Source organism: Camelus dromedarius, chromosome 15 (genome assembly GCF_036321535.1).
Source record: "Camelus dromedarius isolate mCamDro1 chromosome 15, mCamDro1.pat, whole genome shotgun sequence".
Classification (NCBI taxonomy): domain Eukaryota; kingdom Metazoa; phylum Chordata; class Mammalia; order Artiodactyla; family Camelidae; genus Camelus; species Camelus dromedarius.
In genome coordinates this window covers 40552461-40574761 of record NC_087450.1, presented here as the reverse complement: position 1 = coordinate 40574761, position 22301 = coordinate 40552461, and the positions used below count along the sequence as shown (strand labels likewise).

General features: G+C 36.2%; 1 protein-coding gene across 1 annotated transcript in view; it reads left to right on the top strand.

Annotated features, from left to right (window-relative positions):
- The first annotated feature begins 1898 nt into the window (after positions 1-1898).
- Positions 1899-22301, top strand: part of RASGRP3 (RAS guanyl releasing protein 3) — a 97377-nt gene continuing 76974 nt past the window's right edge. Inside the window, exon 1 of the mRNA XM_064494591.1 lies at positions 1899-2161. The gene's annotated coding sequence lies outside the window, so the exon portion shown is untranslated. The remainder of the gene's footprint in view (positions 2162-22301) is intronic.

Here is a 22301-nt window from a genome sequence, read left to right as displayed (position 1 = left end):
TAGTAGTCAGTGGCATTAAAAGTGTTTAACAACAAGATTATACTGTATAGCACAGGGAACTATATTCAATATCTTGTAGTAACTTAAGGTGAAAAAGAATATGAAAATGAATATATATATGTTCATGTATGACTGAAGCATTGTGCTGTACACCAGAAATTGACACAACATTGTAAACTGACTATACTTCAGTAAAAAATATATATACAAACAAAAGTGTTTTAAAAATATCCTTATTCTTGCATAAAATAAAATCAGTGTCTCAAATTTTTAATTGTTTATTTATTTGAGGTATAATTGACATATAACATTATATTAGTTTCAGGTGTCCAACATAATTATTTGATATTTGTACATATTGTGAAATCAACACAATGAATCTAGTTAACACCTGCCATCATTCATAGTTATACAAATTTTTCTTTCTGGTGATGAGACCTTTTGAGATTTACTTACTCAACAACTTTCAAATATGCAATATAGTATTATTAACTCTAGTCACCTTGCTGTATGCTCAGACTCTTTTTAGAGGGTTGAATATTAATAAACAAAGAAACAAAAGAATCCGATAGACCGGTGCTTCTCATACTTTAATGAGTATCAGAACCACCTGGAGTGAAAATACAGATTCCTGGGCCCCTAACCTGGAGATGCTGATCAAAGTGCTACTGATGCTATTGGTCTGTGGACGGCGCCCTGAGTAGCCCCTCCTGTCCAGAGATTCTCTAAATATCCCAGTATTGCTTCTCAAAGTGTTACCTCAGTGTAAAGAGAAGCTGGTTGAGACAGTTAAGTGTAGAGTGATCAACAGGTAGATGATAGAAAATAAACAGATAACTAATGGAATCCTATGAAGGACTCTAAGTAATAAGTTTTTAAAATTCTATCTTTAAAATTAATAAGTTTTTAAAGCATGGCATACACAGTATAAAAGATAAAAAAGCACAAAATACGTATATCAGAAACGAAACTGTCCCCCATTCCAGATCTCCACTCCCACTTTGCAGAATCAACCATATTTAAGTATCTTGTTAGAGAATGTTCACTTAACATTTTGAAAGAAGTCAAGAAGTGCCCTGTATCAACAGTTTATGCCAGTTCACACTTCCATCTACTATTCTATGGATGCTGATTTCACCATACTTCAATGGTATCACAAAAATCTGAAATTCTGATCAATCTGACATGTAAAAAATGACACCTAGCTTTTATTTTTTGTTGTTGTTGTTGCATATAATTATGAGAAAAGTTAAACAACTTTGAGTAGTAAGACTATGGACAATCTATTAATTTAGTACAAATGGCTGGTTGATAAATGATAGACGGTTTATAAATTCAACATTATACATTCTTTCAAGCAAAAATATCTGCTTTTCTTGTTCACCTGACATTTTCCTTTTGTTGAATCTTGCCTTGAAAAGTACTGCTTCACCTCCTTTTGAATGAAAAGAAACAATTATGGTAACCCCCCTTGTCCACCCCCTTCCTCATTTCCCCCTGGAAATTTGATTCTTATGGCAGTCCTTTGAAAAATGAAGGCTTAGATGTAGGTTTGTTTATGGTTTATATACAAAATGAGACATCTCCAAACCCAAGCTTTGCTTATGGGAAATGACAACATATAGCCAAACCGAGGTTACAGGAAATTAAAGAAAATGTTGGCAATGGTACACACACCAAAGTTGAATTTTCCTTAACTTGTTTATTGGTGTTCATTTGAAACACACACACACCTAAGACTGCTTTTTGAAATCAAATGCATTTCCTGCCTTCTTCTTTCCTCTGTACTCTTGCGACCAGCCTATTTATAGCCCAGGAAAGGAAAAAGCTCCGCTGGAGGCAGGAAAACTAAGTTCAGAAAGAATAGGAGGAAGTCTGCCTGCCATTTAGCCAAACAACCTCTAATTCATTGAGCTCAAAGCTTAGCAGCTTCACTGTTGTCGTGAGGCGTAAACAGCTTGCAAATTCAATTTTTTTCCCTCTCCCCACTTCTGAACTGGATTTGGGCAATGGAGGTGAATGCAGCAGGTTGGAAGAGAAAACAGGAATCTCTGGGTGTTTAGACACGTGGAAGAGAAGCTGGGCAGGAGTCAGTGAAGCGGAACGAGAGAGTCTTCCACAGAAGGATGAGCTTAAAATGATCCCATGTCTGTGAGTTAAGGTAAGTGCCCTTTTCCAGACCATCCATTGTTGCGTATACATGCACATCACGCACTGTGGGTATCAGCCACAGACATGGTGTATATAACTGGAGGGCAGATCCTCATGCAGGGCTCAAAAGCTTTACTTATATCTCTGAAGAAATGTAGAAATCAGCCTCAGTGATATGACATCTTTGGTTTTTAACAATAATACATATTTTTTAGCTAGTGATTTTCTTAAGATAGCTTTATCTCCACTAAGTTTTCTTTGGCTTCATTATCACCAGGAAATTAAATAGTTTACATAATTTCATAGAAGGTCCTTTCTGAAAGATAATTTCTTGATATTTGTCTGTTTTTCTATCCTTTGCAAAGTACTGATTAAGAATTCATTTACTTTTTTTAATCAATACTGGTTTAGAATATATTTTATAGACAGGCCCTCAAGCAAAGGTCTATTTTAGAAAAGTTATTTTAACTAAAATTTAAATTTTGTATAAAATTAAGTGAAGATTAAATTTTTTAATGATAAGCTTCTCCTGAACATTTATTTTCAGACTAAGGAAAACCTTCTAGAAGCACAAAAAACAGTATTTAGCAACTCCAGTGACAGAAACTGTTCACAATCATTATTTGCATTTAACTTATTATTTCAAAACAGTCATTCAACATACATTTTCTGAGTGATCTGAAAAAATGTCCCTGGGTTGGAAGTGGAAAGGTCGAAAGGGAATGGATAAAATCCAAGAGCAGCTGATGCTGCCCACAAAAGCTTGGAAAGCTCCGAGGGACATTCCAACTTCATTTAACATTCCTTGCCATCAGACAAATGCGTTTGTTTAGATGATGCACCATGTTTGCCTCTATCGCCGATAATACCACATTTGTGTCCTAGAGAAAATTGAGTAATGTCACCACGATGTCAAAGGAATGAGGTTCTGGTGGTTTATTGAAGAGGAAGAGCAGGAGGAGATGTGTTGCTGTTATTTTGGCTTATCCCAGTTTGAGATTGGTATGTTTAGAATCTGTCGTAAGAAGATAGCAGAGCTGGAAGCTGGAAAAGCTGAGCTGGCCAGACTGCAGCGAACACAGGAGGCCACTCTCAGTTCTGTCTCAGTGTGGCTCTCACTGGCTGTTCTCTTTCCTGGAAGAATTTAAGGGTTATTTTCTTCTGATTAGAAAATTATAATTCATTCCATGGAAACAGCAGAGTATAATATTCTTGAATAGAAAGAGCAGTATTTCTTAGCTGAATTTAGGTTGTTAAAAAAAGAGGGAAACAAAATCTGGACAAATATGATGGGTCTGAAGAAACAAAACAGACTCTTAGCCCTTGTCTCCAGGACGCTCCAGTGCGGCAAAGTCAATTCTGAATCCATTTTATTATTTCCACAAAGTGAAATCTAAGGTAGTCTAATTAATTGCTGCTCCACGTGGGTCTAGCGCTAGAGATGTTGTGTACAGTTGATCCTGATTTCTGTTGATCTTGAATTTTTTTTCCTTTTATAGTTTCAAAATAACATTTCTCATTTGACGCATTTTCGTGTTTACATCATGAGAATAAAAATGTTTTAAACACTATTACAGGCTTAAATAATAGAAACAATTACGAGTTACGTATTTTATTCTAAGAATATATATTTTTTCACTTTTAAAAGTCCTGTTCGTCATTCATTTCTGGATGCCCACAGATGCTTATAAATGTATTCATGAAATACCACTTACTTAAAACAGAGTTCTTGGGAATGGCCTAATAGTTTCACAGCTTTCTTGATGTATTCTTAAGCCACAGAGAATATTTTAAGTTATTAGAGTTGCCTGATTTTTTGAAAAGGAAAAATTGTCATTTTTTAAGCTCCTCAATTAATTAAACAGAAATTTATTTCCTGGTTTCCAGTATAGCTCCTACAACCACTTATGTTTACAGGTTACACTGTATAGTCACCCTTGACCCTCACCTTTGAATATAAGTGAAATCAGATTACTGAAGAGACAGTGTGGAATGTTCAGAAATTTAGGTGTCACCAAATGTAATACACAACTTGGAGGTGCTGAGGGAGGTGCATTGGGAGAAGTGTGCCAAGGTCAGGCAGCCGTACCCACCTGGACTGATGCTGTGGGTGGGGGGGAGCTGCATATTGACTTTCATGGGTCTATGAGCACCTTAAATCCAGATGAGTAGCCTCTGCAGGTTCTTTTTCTCCTACACTCTCATTCCTTCACATCCTTTATTACAGGTCAGCAGCACCACCACTGAAGTAGATTTATTAAGTTCTCCTACTTACAATACAACCTCTGCCTTTGATAAACTCAACATTTACATGGAGAGAACTATAGGGGGATACAAGGCAACCTACGTATGGAACCAAATGAATGATGTAGATGAGTGCAGATAAGGAAGGCATGATCCAGGCAGGCTTCACAGAGGGATGAGGTTTGAGCTAAGCCTTGAAGGAAGGGTAGAAGGAGATCTGATGGGTATAGCAAGAGATAAGAACTTCCAAGACGAGAATGGAGCTGTGTGCACAGGCAGATAGGAATGTACCTGGGTTGCCAGATGAAATACAGGCTTCCACTTCCATGTGAATTCCAGATAACATATACTTGTTCTGAAAGAGGATGTCCTATTGCACATGTGTGTATGAGACCTATTGCATGGGACATACTTATACAAAATATATTTGTTGTTTCTCTGACTTATGTTTAACTGGGTGTCCTGTGTTTTTTATTTCCTACATCTGGCAGTCCTACCAGGGAACTGTGGCTGGACAGGACAGCTTGACAGGAGCAGGGGCAATGCACACATGGAGCAAGAGAGAAGCATCTGGAGGAGGCTGGGGTCAGATGGCAGAGGGACAGTAATGCCAGACCAAGGAATTTAGAATCTAATTTTTAGACCCTGGGGAGCCACTGAGGATTTTGGAAAGGGAAATGACATCAATAAGATCTGCCCATTCAAGGCAGGACCTTCCAAGGCCTGGGTGCTGGTGACAACAGAAAGAAACCAACTAGCCGAAGACAGGTTAGAGAACAAATCCACATTTTGCAAACTAATTGGATATGGTTTTAGGAGGAGAGGACATGTTAGAGAGGATGTCATGTTTCATGGTCTGTTCGAAGAAACAGTTCAAGATATAGCAGTAGGTCAGGGAGTTGAGGGGCAAGGATTTTGGTTTCAGACACATTCAATTTGAGGCGATGATGGGATAATTGGGTGGAAATAGTGAATGGGCAGCTGGAAATGAGAAATAGCTTAGGAGGAAGGTAAGGGCCGGAAATAATGATAACACCCACTACTGATGGGGCATTTTCTATATGCTAAGCTTTTTACATCCATTATCTTATTCACAACCACCTACGGGCAGGTTCCATGGCCAGCCCCACTGAATATATGAGAAAACCGAGGCTCACAGAGGTGAAGACACCTCTTTATTTTAATATTTATTACCTAAATTGTCTTTTTCCTTTAGCGCCTCATTTTAAGATTTCTCCTCATTTACCTCATGAAGTAAAGACTATGCTGAAAACAGGACCAAGAGTGTGAACTCCTCTCCCTGTCCCTGGCTGCCCTCTAGTGGCAGAATCAGGTAACAATGCCCAGCCTAGGTCAAGGACAGCTCAGGCAGCCTAGAAGCAAGCTCCTTGGGAAACCAAGAGGTCACAGAATCACAGCAGAATCATCTGTGGGCTCCTAAAAGGTTTAGAAGCTAGCTGTGCTAGGAGATTCTGGAAAGGACATCATGGAATCATTTACACCCTTACAGCTGGCTGGCCTGAAGGGCATTTTGGATAGACCCATTTTAGATTTACCTTAAACTTTGTAATTATTGAAAGTATTTCATTTGTGTATCCTGTTAGGAAAGGTATGTATATTAAGTTTGGTTATTAAATTTTTAATGCACATCTGTGCCTTAACTGTGACAAAAGTTTCCTAGATCTTTTACTCTAAATATTTTATTTTATTTCAAAGTATCCAATATATTCTTTAGTGAAAAGTAAACAGTCTATCTTTTAGGAATGTATCCCAAGGAAACATTCATAGATTGAGACAAAAATGTATGTAAAAGAAAACTTATTTGAAACAGACAAATTTTGGACAAATATACAAAACAAGGGAATTGCTAAATAATATTCCTCAATATGGAATTTCATATAGCCACTAAATTACTTCAAAATATTTAATGGCATCAGAAACACTTCATAGTTAAGTGTTAAGTGAAAAAGAGAAGGCAAAAATTATATACATGGAATGATCCCATTTTCTTAAAAATCATAAATGTATATACGAAAAAGAGTTAAGACTTAAAAATTCATACACCAAAATGTTAATAATAAGACTCTCTGGTTGTTGAGGTAATGGTGATTTTTATTTTCTACTTTGTCTCCAGGATAAGCATGTACTACTTTTCAAATGAGGCACAAAAATCAGTATGTTTTGAAAAAGTGGAGAAATGAGTCCCAGTGCTCTAATTCCCTGCTGCCATGGCTGACAGTCAGGTTTGTGCTAATTCAGCCCCATTTAGGCTTCTCTGCCCTGTAAAGAGCTGTATCCTGTTTGTGACAGCATAATTCATTGTAATGGAAAAGATTATGATGCACTAGTCTGGTCTATGACTTCACTGTATTCATCAGCAACAGGAAACAAAGACGGATACTTGGTTTTTTTTTTCATAATTGTTTTAGTAATAATTGACAATTGGAGGAAATGAATGGCAGAAAACAATTATGGGCAGACAAGATGGTCAGCAAATCAGGCTGGGAAATGCAGTGGGGCCTGTCTTGGTTCTATTCATGCAACGCTTTCAGAACATTACAAAGATATTATTGTTTTGTTTTCAATCTACTCCTGAAATCACTATTGTTTTTACCAGCAGTTATACAACTCTTTGCTGGCAGCAATGACCCCCAATGTGTTTTTAATTCAGTAATCTGGTAATCCCACATCAGGAATTTGGGACTGAATTTTTCATGTATATTATTATTCAGGGTCAGTGTGAACTCCCTGTGCGCGTGTCCAGTAATGATGCTCCTGTAATAACAACTAGTTACCTGTTGCCCCTACATAGAATCTTAGAAGTTTTTATTTTCCATTACATTTTAAAAAATCAAATTCATGGTTCTATTTCCTATGAAAAGATTCCTCATCTTCATTTTAGCAGCAATGGTTGGGGGAAACAAACAACAAAAAGTCAAAACAAGTGAATTCATGATTCACTCTCCTGTTTCCATGCTGTGAAATAAGTACAGTTAATAACAGCTAAGATGAAAATGAAGGATGTGTTATCAACTGGGAAAGAGCTAAGTAAGGCAGGTATTACATACACTGCGTGACATTTATCTCTACCAGTGTCCATAGACATGACCTCACAGTCCTGTTGGGTACTATTACAATGCTTTGGATGGGAAACTAAACCAGCCGGGGCTGCTCTAACCTTTACTCCTGGTCATATTTTCTTCTGATTAGCCTGATTTAGAGTAAAATTCTGCAGCAGCTCTCATTTCCAATCTTAAAAGACCAATGACTGGTCATGTGATTTATTATGGCAGCCTCTAGACCAGTGCTGTCCACTAGAAATATAAAGTGAGTCACATATGTGAGCCACAAATGTCATTTTATATTTTCTAGTGGCCTATTAGGAAAGTAAAGAGAAACAGGTACAAATTAATTTAAAAAATCTCATCTATTGAACTCAATACAGCTGAGACATTATCATTTCAAAATGCAATCATTATAAAAGATTATTAATGAGATCCCTTACCTTCTTCATTTTGGGTGCTGAGACTTTGAAATCCCATGTGTAGTTTATGCTTGTTGCATATCTCAGTTCAGATGAGCCTTGTTCCTCGTGCTCAGTAGCTTCAGATGCCCAGTGTCTAGTGTACTGGGCAGTGCAAACCCCAGCAGAAGAGCTGCACTGCTCCCACCAGTACAGAAAGAGCATGTGAAGCTTGGACAGTGAGGTTCTGCTATCCGTTCAGAACTCAACAGTCTTCCCCATTCTGATGCATTCAGCAGGCCACGCTTACAGCTGTCAACTCCAACTGAACTGCTGAAAAGCAAGCAAAGGATTGACAGTTGTTGAATTTTGGCCTCTTAGAACAATCCGATTGTTCGTTGGATCAACTGGAATGCTGCGTAACTATGGATTCCTGAATTGAGGATAAAGGTAATAGAGGTTTATAAAAAACTCTCAATTTTTGAAATCTGGATTATATGATTATAAGAAACTTTCTTTTATCTTGATGTTTCCAAGTGAATTTAGGCATGGGAACAGATTATAATACATAGCCTAAAATGAACTTCTAGGAAACATTATAGATACTGTGCTCTTAATAGTGCATAGAACTTAGTACAAAGAAAGAAATCTTTAGCAATTCACACACACACACACACATACACACACACACACACACACACACACACACACACACACACTCTCCTTCTACCATTGTGACCGTTTCTGATGTCTCTTCTGCATTCTGCATTGTCTTATTTGAAGGGTAGGAAGTATGCTTCAATAATCCTGTGTAACTACTATGCCCTGGGGACTCTCATGCCAGTCAGCTGGAGGGATAAAGATAGCTCTGTGTGCTAAGTATGGAGACACAAAAATAGAACTGATGGAGTGGATAAAACTAAAAGACATTGTAGGTTCTCAAGGCCCCGCCAATGGCAGGGACCTGGAAACAAAGGCTTCTGAAGTCCTGGCAATGAGTCGCAGCCAACTGAACGATCATATTTTGGGTTCATTTCCGATTCCATGAAGTTTTGGTTATAGGGTGAGATTTAAAGCAGTTGGAAAATTCTAAAATCAAAATAAAAGTTAAAGACATTTAACATATAAATAATGACCAACTGCTGCATGATATACAAATTAGAATTGCTCCAAAAAATTGTTTTTAAGAACGTTCTTGGCCCTCTGAATTGACTTTCCATTTTTCCCATAGAAAGCACTTTGTAACTTTATAAGGAATGATTGGTATGTGCACCTAAAATATCATATGCTTACAATGAAATCACTACAATGTATTTATAATGTATTCACAATGCATTACATTAAATTATTATTCTTAAATCATGATTTATAATAAATATGTATTAATCATTAAATTATTTCAATGCATTTATACTTAAATATAACCATTAATGTACTGTTTCTACATTAATACATTATACCATACATTAATACTGTGTTAATAACTAGATTACATTAATACTGTTAATAACTAGATTGCATTAATACATTAATAATATATTAATAAGTAACCCAAATAGAAAAATAATACATTGAATCAACTCACAATCTCCATCTACCAAAGCAAAAGCACTGACAGTGAACCTCGGAAGTGCCAGGTGCTCTATCAGGAGCCAGGACAAACAAAAGATAAATTACATTTATTTTCTTTGCTAATGTTGGTAGGAAAGCAAATTCACTAGAGAAGAATGAGGAAATGGATGGAATTCTTTTCGAAGGAGACAGCCTTATCTACACGATGCAAAGGTGGAGAAGGCCTTTTCATTTCTGTATCTAATTTTACTTCTAGACTTTGGTTTTGCCTTTTCCACTCATTTTTTTTTTCCCACCACCACATTAACATCACTAGGGGAATTCATCCTTTAGGGTTGAGATATTGTTTTTCAAATACCTACTTTAAAGACAAAATATATGATGTAGGTGAGATGGAATGGAGGAATATTTGATGGCAGTGGAATATTTAAGAATACTTAATGACATTTGCAATATGATATTGAAAAGCAGACTGAAAATCTATAGGCTTGTTATTAATTTTAGAAGAGATAAGAAAGATATTTATTAGTTACCTATTTCTGTGAAACAAGTCACTCCCATGCCAAGCACCTTTAATGAGCAATTGCAATCAGGTGTCAGGTAGGGCGTTTCCACAGTGACACAATGACAATATTTTGGAAGCTAGAAAGCAGATGGTTGACTACTAACTCAACAGTGGAAACCAGAAAATCAATCCGATTTACACTAGAGAACCCTTCAAAGACTCAGGAATTAGTGGCACCAGGTACCATTAAAACTGTAGGTAAAGCTGAGACTAACATAGGGAAGACTGGCTGAAAATCTTCCTAAAGCAGTTAGGTTCCCAGATCCTGTCCCCTCCTTTATTCAATACCAGGATACTGGAAGCTTACTCTCTCAAGAGGAAAAAATAAGGGTGTTTAGACTGGGGGACACCGGGCTTTGGATGAGGCCTAGCTCAAGGTGGGCACATTATATCTGAACTCAGAGAATTAAATTTAAGACCCAGCCCTTTTCTTCCACTTGGCTCCCAGAACACGGTAGGCAAAGCAGAAAAAGTGACTGCTAATAGGTTCTAGGTTTTATATCTTAAGATGTGGCCATGGAAGAAGGGTGTTCTGGTGCCATCCGAAAAACGTGGGGAAGGGACTTATTAGGTGATGGAATTGTCTGCCTGAATCAGGAGTTTACCCCTGAAACACTCCAATGTGGCCAAAGCAAAAGAGGTACTATGACTGGCCCAGTCTGCATCACATGCATCCTTGGACCAATGAACTTTGACCAATAGATTAAGGAAGTACCAAAGGTAGGATGGGCAGATGGGGTTGTTGTCGTAGGTGTGCGAGAGGAGAGTGGGCATATCAGGTGGGCCGTATCCTAGGTGTCAACTAAAATTCTCAGCCTCCTTTGTAGAAGATGATGTTATGCAGGCAAAGGTACTACGAAGGCTTAAAATTGTCTCACAGGTGCAAGAAATGAGTACACTTCACATTTCTACAGTACATTGCGGGTTTTCAAAGTACTTTTTTCCTATACTATTTCCCTTGCTTTCCAGAAAAATCTGCAGATACTACCATTCCCACTTATTGATTATTAAGGAGGATTCATAATGGGAATGCGGTGGACTCACTCACTACCCCCTAACTCGATTAAGGCAGAGCTAATATGAGAAATCCTGTGTTTTGATTCATAGTCTGGTGCAATTTCTTTTTTAGCATCCCAGTGATGAGTCCAGGATCACAGATTCCTAGATAATTGGGCGGGGAACAACATTTGGAGCTGCTGTTTACAGGCAATGAACTGCAGGACTGTTCAGAGTCTCCTAGCGTCTCGCCCACAATTCCCGGCACATCAACCCCAACACGTGTGAAATCAATAGAGGCTGGGAGAGGCCTGCCAAACGCACACAGCCCAGAGGAGCCACGTGGCCTCCTTTTGGAATAAGACTAAAGAATTAAGTTCTGGGAAGAATTTTCCATCTGTTTTCCAGATAAGATTGATTAGAACGATCTATCCAGTTTCATAGATTTCATGAAAGAATGGATGAATGTCCCGTCTGGCCTGGTTAAATTTAGTTTCACATTTCTCGGTAGAGTTCTAGCTCTACTGTGCAGGGAAGGCCACTTCTTTACCTTCAGAGCCCCTCTGGGGAAGAGGAGCGGGAGGTCCCTGACACGAGCCCCACCCTGCCCTGAGGCCTTGCTTTAGGTAGGAGGGGCTGCACTGTTTGCTGCAGGCCAGCTGGATAGCACACAGCCTCATTTACCTTTTTGCTGAGGTTATAGCAGGGAAGCACATTTCCCTTTGCCAGATCTTTCTGTCTCCCTTCAACTTCCCTGACGCTCTTTCCTCCCCACCAAGTCAGTTCCCTTTGTTATTTTTGGTATAAAGAACTTTCCTTCAGTTACTTTCAAGGCTTCAGAGAAGCAGTTAAAGGAAGTTGAGTTAGGGAGAAGTCTCTGAGCCTTTTATCTGTGTGTGTGTGTGTGTGTGTGTGTGTGTATACACACACACCCTACACCTGTGGGACTGAATGGATTAAAAATGGATCCATCTTTTTGTTTCTTACTTAACGAGAGTCTTTTCATTTTAACGTGAATTCACACAATCAACACTGATCACGGGTATTTTTATTCTCTATTTACCATTCTGTTTCTCTCCTCTCCTGCTTTCTTTTGGATTTTTCCAGTTTTCTGTATTTTAATTCCTCCCCTCTAGTGTTTTGGGAGTTATGTAATCTATTTCTTTTCTTTTAGTAATTATACTTAAAAATTTAAATCCATATTTGATATAGCAAAGCCTAATGTAAATATCTTCATAGTAACATCTTTTGAATGACATAAAAGAAATCTTCTGAATAACATAAAGATCTTAGAAACCTTTCTTTGTGATCTCATGCTGCCATCTTTCATATTACTACTGTTGAAACGTTTAGCTCCACTTTTTTTTAAAACAATTTGGTTGAGGTATAATTGACATATAATAAAAATATAGTTTGATGTCCTGACATATGTATACATCCATGATATGTATCGTGACAGTAAAGACAGTAATCAACCACTAAAAAAACCAATCGAGTTCATACACAAACACGCCTGGTTGATGTAAACTTGCTTTACTTAAGGAGTTCCACTGCTTCTGGACAGAAATAACTATGATAATGACCATTCACCTAAGTCCACTAGGCATTCTGCCAAGTGCTTTACATGACATAATTGATTAGTATTTCTCATTGCTTTCTTTATTGTCTTTAATTATTTTAATTATAAAAACCAATACAGGTTTATTATAAATGGATGTACTCAATACCAAAATGAATAGTAGAAGAAAGACTTGCAATATGCTTTTTTCTTCAGAATAGATACATGTTTATTGCTTCTTGTCACTGCAAATACTGTCTATGCATTTGAAAACATACGTGATTGTAATAAAAATCGGGCTAAGGCATAGTGGGGTTTTCTTGGGCCTAAAGCAATAGTCATTTATGCATAATGTTTTTGCTTTTTTCACTTATTACATCAAAGCCATCTTACCATCCACCCTTTTCATGGCTGCATGATATATACAGCATTGAATTAATACATTGTGATTATTTTGATTAATCTCTTATTTTTAGGTTGTCTCCTTTTTATTGTTGTTATTACAAATGTTGCAATGAACTTGTCTTACATATATCTTTGTGCATTTATTATTTTTATTGGATAAAACTCTGAAAAGCATGATTTCCAACCCAGAGAGCCACCATCTGAGTTGAGTATTATTTCCCTTCTACAATTGAGGAATCTCATATAGGTTTTCCTCTACTTACAGTGTGGTCATGTCTCAATAAACTCATTGTAAGCTGAGACTATCACAGGTGAAGAATGCATTTAACTTACCTAACATACCGGACATCGTAGCTTGGCTTAGCTTAACTTCAATGTGCTCAGAACACCTGCTTTAGCCTACAGCCAGGCAAAATAATCTAACACACAACTAACCCAGGAAAAGAGCAAAATTCAGAATTCTGTGCAGTTTCTACTGAATGCATACAGCTTTCACACTACCATCAATCGAAAAACTTAAGTCGAACCATGGTAAATCAGGGACTGTCTGTACTTAAAGAGACAAATAACTCCCTCAGCTAGTGAGTAGCTGACTGGGGGATGAGAATCCTGATCCCCCAGGTCTCCAATATGCCAGCATTCTCACCACTTACCACACTGCCTTTCCTACTAGTTTGGAAATGGTAAATAAAGAAATAGGTTATTAATGTTGGAATTGTCAAGAGGATTACTAGGGATTTTCAGCTAATAGTATTCTTATGGAATTAGAATGCAGGGGACATATTTCAGGTAACTTATAGTTTCTCTTGGCCCTTAGTTGAGGAACTGATGTAAGAGTTGAGGGGCTATTTTTAGCAGGTTACTTTTAAGCACCCCTGGAGAGGCGGTAAAATAGCCTGTTCTCCACAGGCAGCTAGGAATTGCTTGCCTACTTTTTTGTTCCGAAGGAAAGGACACAGACCATCTGGGCCAGTAAGTTGGGTCCAAAATTGGACTCATGTTTATTTTACTTAATAAATGTGTTCTTGAAAAATATGAGTTGAATTTTGGTTGGTTGAATGCCATTTTCAGTGCACCAGTGGTACACACATTTCTTGTAATCCTGCAATGAGTGGCTTTCTAAAACAAAGAATGCTTTGGTAGGTAATGTGAACAATTTTCCCTTAATTTATGTTGAATATAACTTTTTTTTTCTTTTTTTAAGGCAGGGAACCCTGTGCTCAGTTGCTTGCGTCTTAGAGTGTGTTGGATGGTATAGCCAGATTAGTTAATGGTAATATAGAATATATATGCTCTCAAATTATAGACTAATAGAGTCCAGCCTGTCACTCCAAAGTCCCAAACCAAACAATGTGGTGAAATGTATAATTTAAAAGAGGTGGTTTGCAATAAACACCCCATGCCAGAAAGAATACAGTTGTAGACCTGGGGTGCTCCTATCCTTATGTTTGGATTGTGGGCCCCATTCCTGCCTCATCGAGATGGCATGTGGAAGACCTGGCTCTTCAGTTACTAAGGCCACTGTACAGCAAATAAGATAGAAATAAGTGAGGATGCAACTGGCCCTTTGTCACGCTAGCACCATTGCATGCTTTGGAAGTACAGTCCAGTATTTCTAGTCCAACATGAACATTTTTGTTCTTCCTAACACATCAGTTCTCAGTTGCTCATACATTTTTTAAATTAATCAGCAACTGATTCTATAACAGGAATGGCCTTTAGAGTTCATGGAATTTTTGGTGTGTGCAGATAAGGATTAGCCAGGGAGAAATATACTCCAACCTTTCACTTTGAGGAATTTTAGTCAATGTGGCTTAAGATGCTTTGGTTTTTAAGAAATATTTTTATTCTACATGAAAAGCAAGCAAACATCTTCAACATAAAAGATTTAGTGAACATGCCTGTTAGGATATGATTCTGAAATGAACTTTTAGTGCTCTCATATTACAATCTTGATCCTCTAAGTTGACATATATTGGTGCTTTAAAGGCCATGACCCTTATATGGCTTTTAGTTTCACTTGGGGAAACTAGTGTAGTAATAGTAAAAGCATAGTAAAATGGATACCTTTTCAGTTCCAATAATCTGTTTTAGAGATCTATACTGTTGAAATAAAAGTACCAGAAACTAAGCTACATGTGCTAGAATGTTTAGTGCAACACTATTTACAGAGGCAGAACACTGGGAGCATCTTGAATGTTCAGCAATAGGGTGAATAAACTATAACTATACTGTGGAGGAATATGAAAACATTAAAAAGAACAAATTATATTATTGATCTTGGAGCCAATGTATGTGCTCATGGTACATTGTTAAGGGGAAAAATCAAATTACAGATTAATTTTTTTTTTCTTAAACTGGAAAAACAGACCCCCTCACACACATATACATATGTATGAGATACATTTCTTACAGGTGTGTGTTATCTTGGTGAGAATGAGAGGTCTATACATATCTGTAATATATTTTATTTATTTTATTATAAAAATGTATTTTTTAAATATCTCTGTATTGTTTTACTTGCTACATTGAGCATTATTACTTTTGAAATTTAAATTTCTTATAAAGTAAAAAACACAGGTGTCCTGCCTTTCTTATTTTATAAAAGGAAAAAAGATCACTCTTCCATGTGGTAATGTAGTTATTCTGACCATTAAAATATATATTTAAAAAGAATTTATAGGCATTCGAATATCTATCGAAGCCTCACCACTGAGGTCACTATTTTTCAGCTGTTTTAGCCCATCCTCCCCTGCACTGATTTCTCACTACCATGTGTTTATCTTCACCAGCCAAGGAGCTCTGCTGATCTTCTCACTTCCCATGGTTATGTTAAGGAAACAGCACACACCTCTCAGCTTTGACTCCTCCCCTGCACTTGCCTCTCAATTTGAGACTTTTACACAGCATAAATAGGTCTACTGCCGTTCACTAACAAGAATGGCAATCACAAAGAAGAGCCCTGAGAACAAACACTCTTTGTTTAATTAGAACATGAAGGAAAACTGAAAATTTCCCCACCACTTTTTTTATGTGCTTCTAAAAGGCCTTTCTTAGTTTACCCCCTGTGATCTGCAAATAAGAAAATCCTCCTGCAAGAATATTAGATCCTCATTCCTCTGCATGTTCCAACTGGCTTGTGGTTGCCTCTGTGTTCTTCCAGGAAGTCATAAAAGGGAATATCTTATCCAAAGCCTTTCTGCACACAAAAGGTATAAATAATCCCAAGATGCACCTGAAAGTTTCCGCAAATAGAGTGCAAGTAAACCACTGGGATGTTGAACCAAGTGTATGATAAAGGCAGTGATACCTTAAGAAAGGATATGGAAATGAGGTTAAAAGCTCAGGACTCACAGATTTTTAACCTGCAGGCGGTGATGTTTGGATTAAAACTTGAGCAAGTAGTGGCACTAAAGACTGGAAAACAGAACTTGTAGTCAGCTAGCTGGATTTGGATCATACGGTACAGTGAAGAGCAAAAGTGACTCAGTAGAACATTGACATTATTTAGACACAATTGTGAACAAATGGATTTGGTATCAAAATAATACGGCTCTTTCATAAGTACAACCATGGTGTAAAAATTCATTCATTCATTCATAAAGTATATATTGAGCATCATCTTCTGCCAAGGCCAGTGGGCTGTGATGTGAACCCAGGACAGCTTAGCAGACCCAGAAGGAGGCCAGTACTCAGCAAGAGTGAAACAGCAATGGGAGGATGGAGAGAGGTGAGGCCGAGGGGGCGGGGGGTCTATAGTTTGCATATGAGAATAAGACGATTTGGAGTTTCTGACAGCACTTTTCCTATGATTCTCATGAAGATCACATTGTGCACCACCTCATGCACTTAGCTATCACACATTTCGAGGAAAAAAATTAATTTAAATATTTTCCTTGCCTCATTTATCCCTGAATCAACTTTGAATTTTATGCTTTGAAATAGCAATGATGTTGAAACTTAGAAAGGAAATCTTAACTCTGAAAATTGCCCTTCTATTATTTTCTACACACTGACTCTAGAAAAATGCAGAGGCAGTCTCAGATTTTATTTATTTTTATTATTATTTTTTTTACTCTGAGCAGCTCTTTTCAAGAACTAAAAGAATTCTGAAAAAGGCAGTGGCATTTTAGAAGATTTAGATTGAGATTAACTTTACCACTAGTCTGTGATTTATTGGGGTGAGAGCCTCAAAGATTAATGACAACTGCTGTCAAATCAGGGTTTTGAAATAAAACTATTGAGGGGGGAGTTATGTAAGTAATTATGCTAAGTAAGTTCTTTTGTGCCATAAACATTTAATTTTCCTTCCCATGTTTTACCAAATCCAGCTTCAGCTAGAAATCTAGCGTAGTCTAAGAAGCTGATTAGATGGAGGAGAAAATGCTACCATAAGGTAAACTTAAATGAATTAGATTAAGTAAGTGCAACTATACTAATAGGCAATGCGTTTTTGAAAAGTAAATGACATCTTACAAAAAGGGAGAACGATAATCAGATATTTAGGACGCGATGTGTTTAATCCATAGAAGCATTATCCTCAGAAACAATGTTATAAATGCCAATCAGTCTACCAGGCTGTCCCACGACTAAACCGTTATCACTGGCTGAAAGATCACACATTTGCAGTGGGTAACAGTAGCAAACTACTGTTGTGATGTCAATAATTAGCTTCCAAAGTGCAATACAATTGGCTGTTGTGCTTGAGGGTAAGCAGGTTTAATTAGAAAAGGATGAGCAAGTCTATGAAAACTTCTATGATTATCGAAATTATTTTGTGGGGTACATGTGCAGGGTTTGGAGTCAGACAGACAGTCATATCCAAATACCTCTTTTTCTGCTGCTTACTACCTGCAGGCAGGCTAGTTAATCTCACTGAAGGTCACTTGCAGATAATAATAGCACCTACACAGAGCTTTGCTGTGCGAATTAAATGAGCATTTTGCACAAATGTCAGCGTGTATTATTAACAATATATTAATATAGTATATTATAATGTTAATAGAAATGGATTGTTATGATATATAATTATCATTATTCCTTATATAGGGCTTTCTACATGTCCCACTTTTCCCCAGAGACATTATAAGCTTCTAGAGCAGAGATTTTTCTTCATACTTTGATGAATCCCTAAATGCAATGCACATTGAACATAAGAAAAATAAATGTACCTTCTCATTTATTGACAATAATTTGCTCTGTTCAGGAGCTTCAGAGAGTAAAAGCTCTATTCTGATTCTTTCACCATTTTTTTCTTTCCTTCTGTTTGTTGCAGGCATGTAGCTAGCACAGCCTGTATAACTGATTGTAACTAGCTGCTTATTTTGGCTCACACATGGTTCAAGGGGAAGAAAAAGGGAAGGAGAAGAGGTGGGAGAGAAAATTCCCCAAGATACTTAGACAAATGTTGGAAGAAAAAAGAGAAGGAGAAAAAGGACCCCAAAAGTGTCTGAGAAAAAGATGACCAGGTAGAATTTACTCAATTCCAGAAATAAGAGAGTAATACTACGTACAAGGTCCCCTGAAAAGAAAGAAGGCAGGGATGGGGATAAGCGTGGCCTTAGTACCTTGAGTTGACCAGCAGGTGGTGTGTCACCAACTTGAAGCAGCTTGTTTGGAGTTTGGCACAAGAAAAATGGGTGGGTGGACAGTTTAGGAAAGGACAGCTGACAGGGGAGGTTCATGCTATCTGATCACGTGTGCATGGGATGGATACCATTTGGAAATTTCTACTTACAAAAATGCCTCAGATAGGCACAAAGGCCAGCAGGACATCTCTGAGAGACTGAATCCAAGGTGCTCAAACAAGACCATGCTTCCCTCCTCTTCCTGCATCCTTGGAACGTGGTAATTCCACCACTTCCAGTGACTGGCTATCAAATACTGCCTCCAGAACCAGGAGGTTAGAGAATAATTGAGACTTAGTTGAGAGGAAGTGTCTGGCTTGGTTAACGGATGGTGAGGCTTTTCTGCTTTGGTTCCCTTTTTTTAGATCACTTTTCTTGTCAATGGCTTTCTCCTCTTTGTATAGATGATTAACGTACTCATGTATGATTATAGGTTTAGAAGCTTTTTTCTTATATTAAAAGCACCTCTCATTTGAAAGTGAACAACTGATACACATTTGCCATGGAAACAGTATAAAAAAGCTGATAAACAAAGAAGGGGGACAAACTGTACTTGACCCCAACCAGCAAACATAACCACTATTAAAAATTTGATATACAGTTTCAAACTTTTACATGTTCACATGTTTTCTTAGAAAAATGAGATCATACTGAATAAGTTATTTTGTAACTTGTGTTTTTCACTTAATCTCTGCCAAATATTTTTCCATGTTAATATATTTCAACATTATTTTATAGTGATTGCATAGTGCTACATCTTCTGAATGTGTTATAATTTATTCTACTACTTTTGGCAGGTAGATTGAAATTTTTCACTAGTGTAAGCAATGCTGTGAGAAACACCTTACATGTATGAAAATCCATATTCTTTTGTAGGGATATATTTCTAGAACAGGAACTGATGAATTAAAAGGTATACATATTTTGAAAAGCTTTTGCTACACATTATAAAATTATCTTCTTCAAATGTTGTAGCAATTTATACTTTTGCCAGAAGACTATGAAGGTACCATTTTCCAAACTTCCTGCCAAAGCTAGGAAGAATCAATTTTCCATCTTTGTCAAGTTTATGGATAATAAATGACACCTCATTATTAATTTGTGTTCTTTTTTAGGAAACAATTTTTTAATATGTGTATTGGTCATTTATATTTCTTCCCTTATGAACTCATGAACCATTTATAATATACTCTGCCTGACTGTTAATTATAAATGCTATTTATATGTTAAAGCTATTAACTCTTTACCATACAGTTTTCATTTTTTATCTCATTTTGTCATTGTGATTTAATTTTAGTTATGGTGGGGTTATTTTTGGCATACATAAATTTTACATTTTGTTCATTTAAATATTTAAACTTTTTAATGTGTCTGCTTTTATAATCATAAAATAGTTTTCATGATTAAAATATTTAATCATGATTAAATTATTTTAAGATTATAAAAAAATCATAATTTTTTTCAAATTTGTCTGTGGTTTTATTTTCACATTTTACTCTTCAGCCCACTCTGCCTTTACTTTGTGTCTCATGTGAGGTAATAACTGCATCTGTACTTTTCCTAATAATTAACTATTCAACTAGTTGCTGAATAACTTTTCCCCACTAGGTTTAAATACCACATTTAACAAATAAACATTTTAATATAGTATTTTTATTTATATTTCTGGGCTTTCTGTTCTGTTCCATTGCCCTCCCTCTTTTGGCATCAGTATCAAACTTTCTTTTTTTGTGTATATATTTTTATTGAAGTCTAGTCAGTTTACAGTGTTGTGTCAATTTCTGGTGTATAGCATAATGCTTCAGTCACACATGAACATACTTATATTCATCTTCATATTCTTTCTCACCATAGGTTACTATAAGATATTGAATATAGTTCCCTGTGCTATACAGTATGAACTTATTGTTTATCTATTTTATAATATATTAATATCTGCAAGTATCAAACTTTTAATTCTTTAATTTTTTTAGCCTATTTAATACCTAATACCTCTTGCTGTTTTCTAAAAATTTCTTTACCATTGTCAGTTTTTTATTCTTTCAAATAAATTTTGGGATTTCTTTTTTAGGCTGTTCAAAAAATACTTGGGAGATTTTAATCAAAAATTAGTTATATTTAGAAATTAAGTAGGGGAGAACCTACATCTTTACAATGTTAAGTCTTCTGGTCCTGGAAAATTGTATAACTCTTCATTTATTGAAATATTTTCCATTTTCTCAACAGAGTTTTATAAATTTTTAATATATTACTCATTTTTTTGTTATTCCTAAAAATTTTGTTGTTGTCATTACTATTATGAATGAGGTTTTTTCCCCCGTTATGTTTAACAGTTTTTGGCTACTATATGGAAAAAATTTTTTTTGTATTTTTTTGTTAACTGTTCACCTCACTGACATTTCTAATTATTTAAAATCTTTTAAAAAGTTGATTCTATTGAATAAATGATTATATCATATACAAGTTGGATAATTTTATCTCCTAATTGCTCATAATTCTTTTTTAGTTTCTTTTTCTTAACTGGTCCAGAACAGTGTGCTAAATGATAGTCATGTCAATGAGCACCCTTTTCTTGTTTGTTTCTGATTTTAATGTTAGTAACTCTAGTATTATAACCATTAAGTGTGATGCCTGTGTTTGGTTTGAGATAGATAATCTTTACTGTGCTAAGAAAAATTCTAACTCTATTTTATTAATGTAAAAAAAACCCTGATATTTAATTTTATCAAAAGACTTGTTAAGATTACCTATCCAAAGGCTAATCCAAAGGCTTTTTTCCATTGACTTATTTATGTCATTATGCTAATGCATTCCTTAATATTGAGATAGTTTTTCATCTCAAGGATAAACTATGTTTATATGGGAGGTTAGGCTGTGGTTTCCTTTAGTATGCTTTATCAGTTTGTTAGTTTTCAAGTCAAGGGTATTATGTTAGCTTTCTGTTAGTTTTGTCCACTTGAATATTTGATATAGCCTGGGAATTATCTGTGGCTTCAAGCCCAAGAGAACTTGATTGTGTAAGTAATTTGGAAATAGTTTTTCTTGGAAATAATTTTTCAATAACTTTCGCATTTTTCCATGATTATTGATCTATTGTTTTTCAACTTCTTGAGTCATTTTGCCTCTAATTCTTTTGGCTTTGCACATACTATTTGATGTGTGATGTTCTCATTATTGAAATCTTCTAAGCATTCTGTAATTTTTTTTTCTTTTCCAATCAACGATTTTTTTTAAAGAAGAGTTATAAAAATTTTCCAAGAGCTTAGCTGTTTTCTGACTTAACACTTCTGTAATTGTTTTATAGTTTTATTACAGTGCAGTCATAGAATGTAGCCAAAACAATTTCTTTTGGGGGGAAGTTGCTTAAGATGTCTTGCTGGCCTGATATAAGTTTTTGCAAACTTAAAAAAAATATCTTTTCTTAAAGGAATAGACAGAAAATCCTTCTGTTCAATCATTTGTTTATTCATTTAGCATGGTTTCAGCCATGTCTCTCCTACAAGCCAGGCATTGTATTACGCATTGCAAGATATAAAATGAGTAAGTCATACTCTTTCTCTAAGGTTGCCAAAGTTTAGATGGAACACAGATACACGAAGACCTAATTACAATGCAGAGTAAGAAATGCAACAGCAGTGGAAAATACAAAAGAGAAGTGTAAGCCCGGTCATAGGTTCTGGGAATACAAAGATACTGAAGACACCACCACGGCCCCTGAGA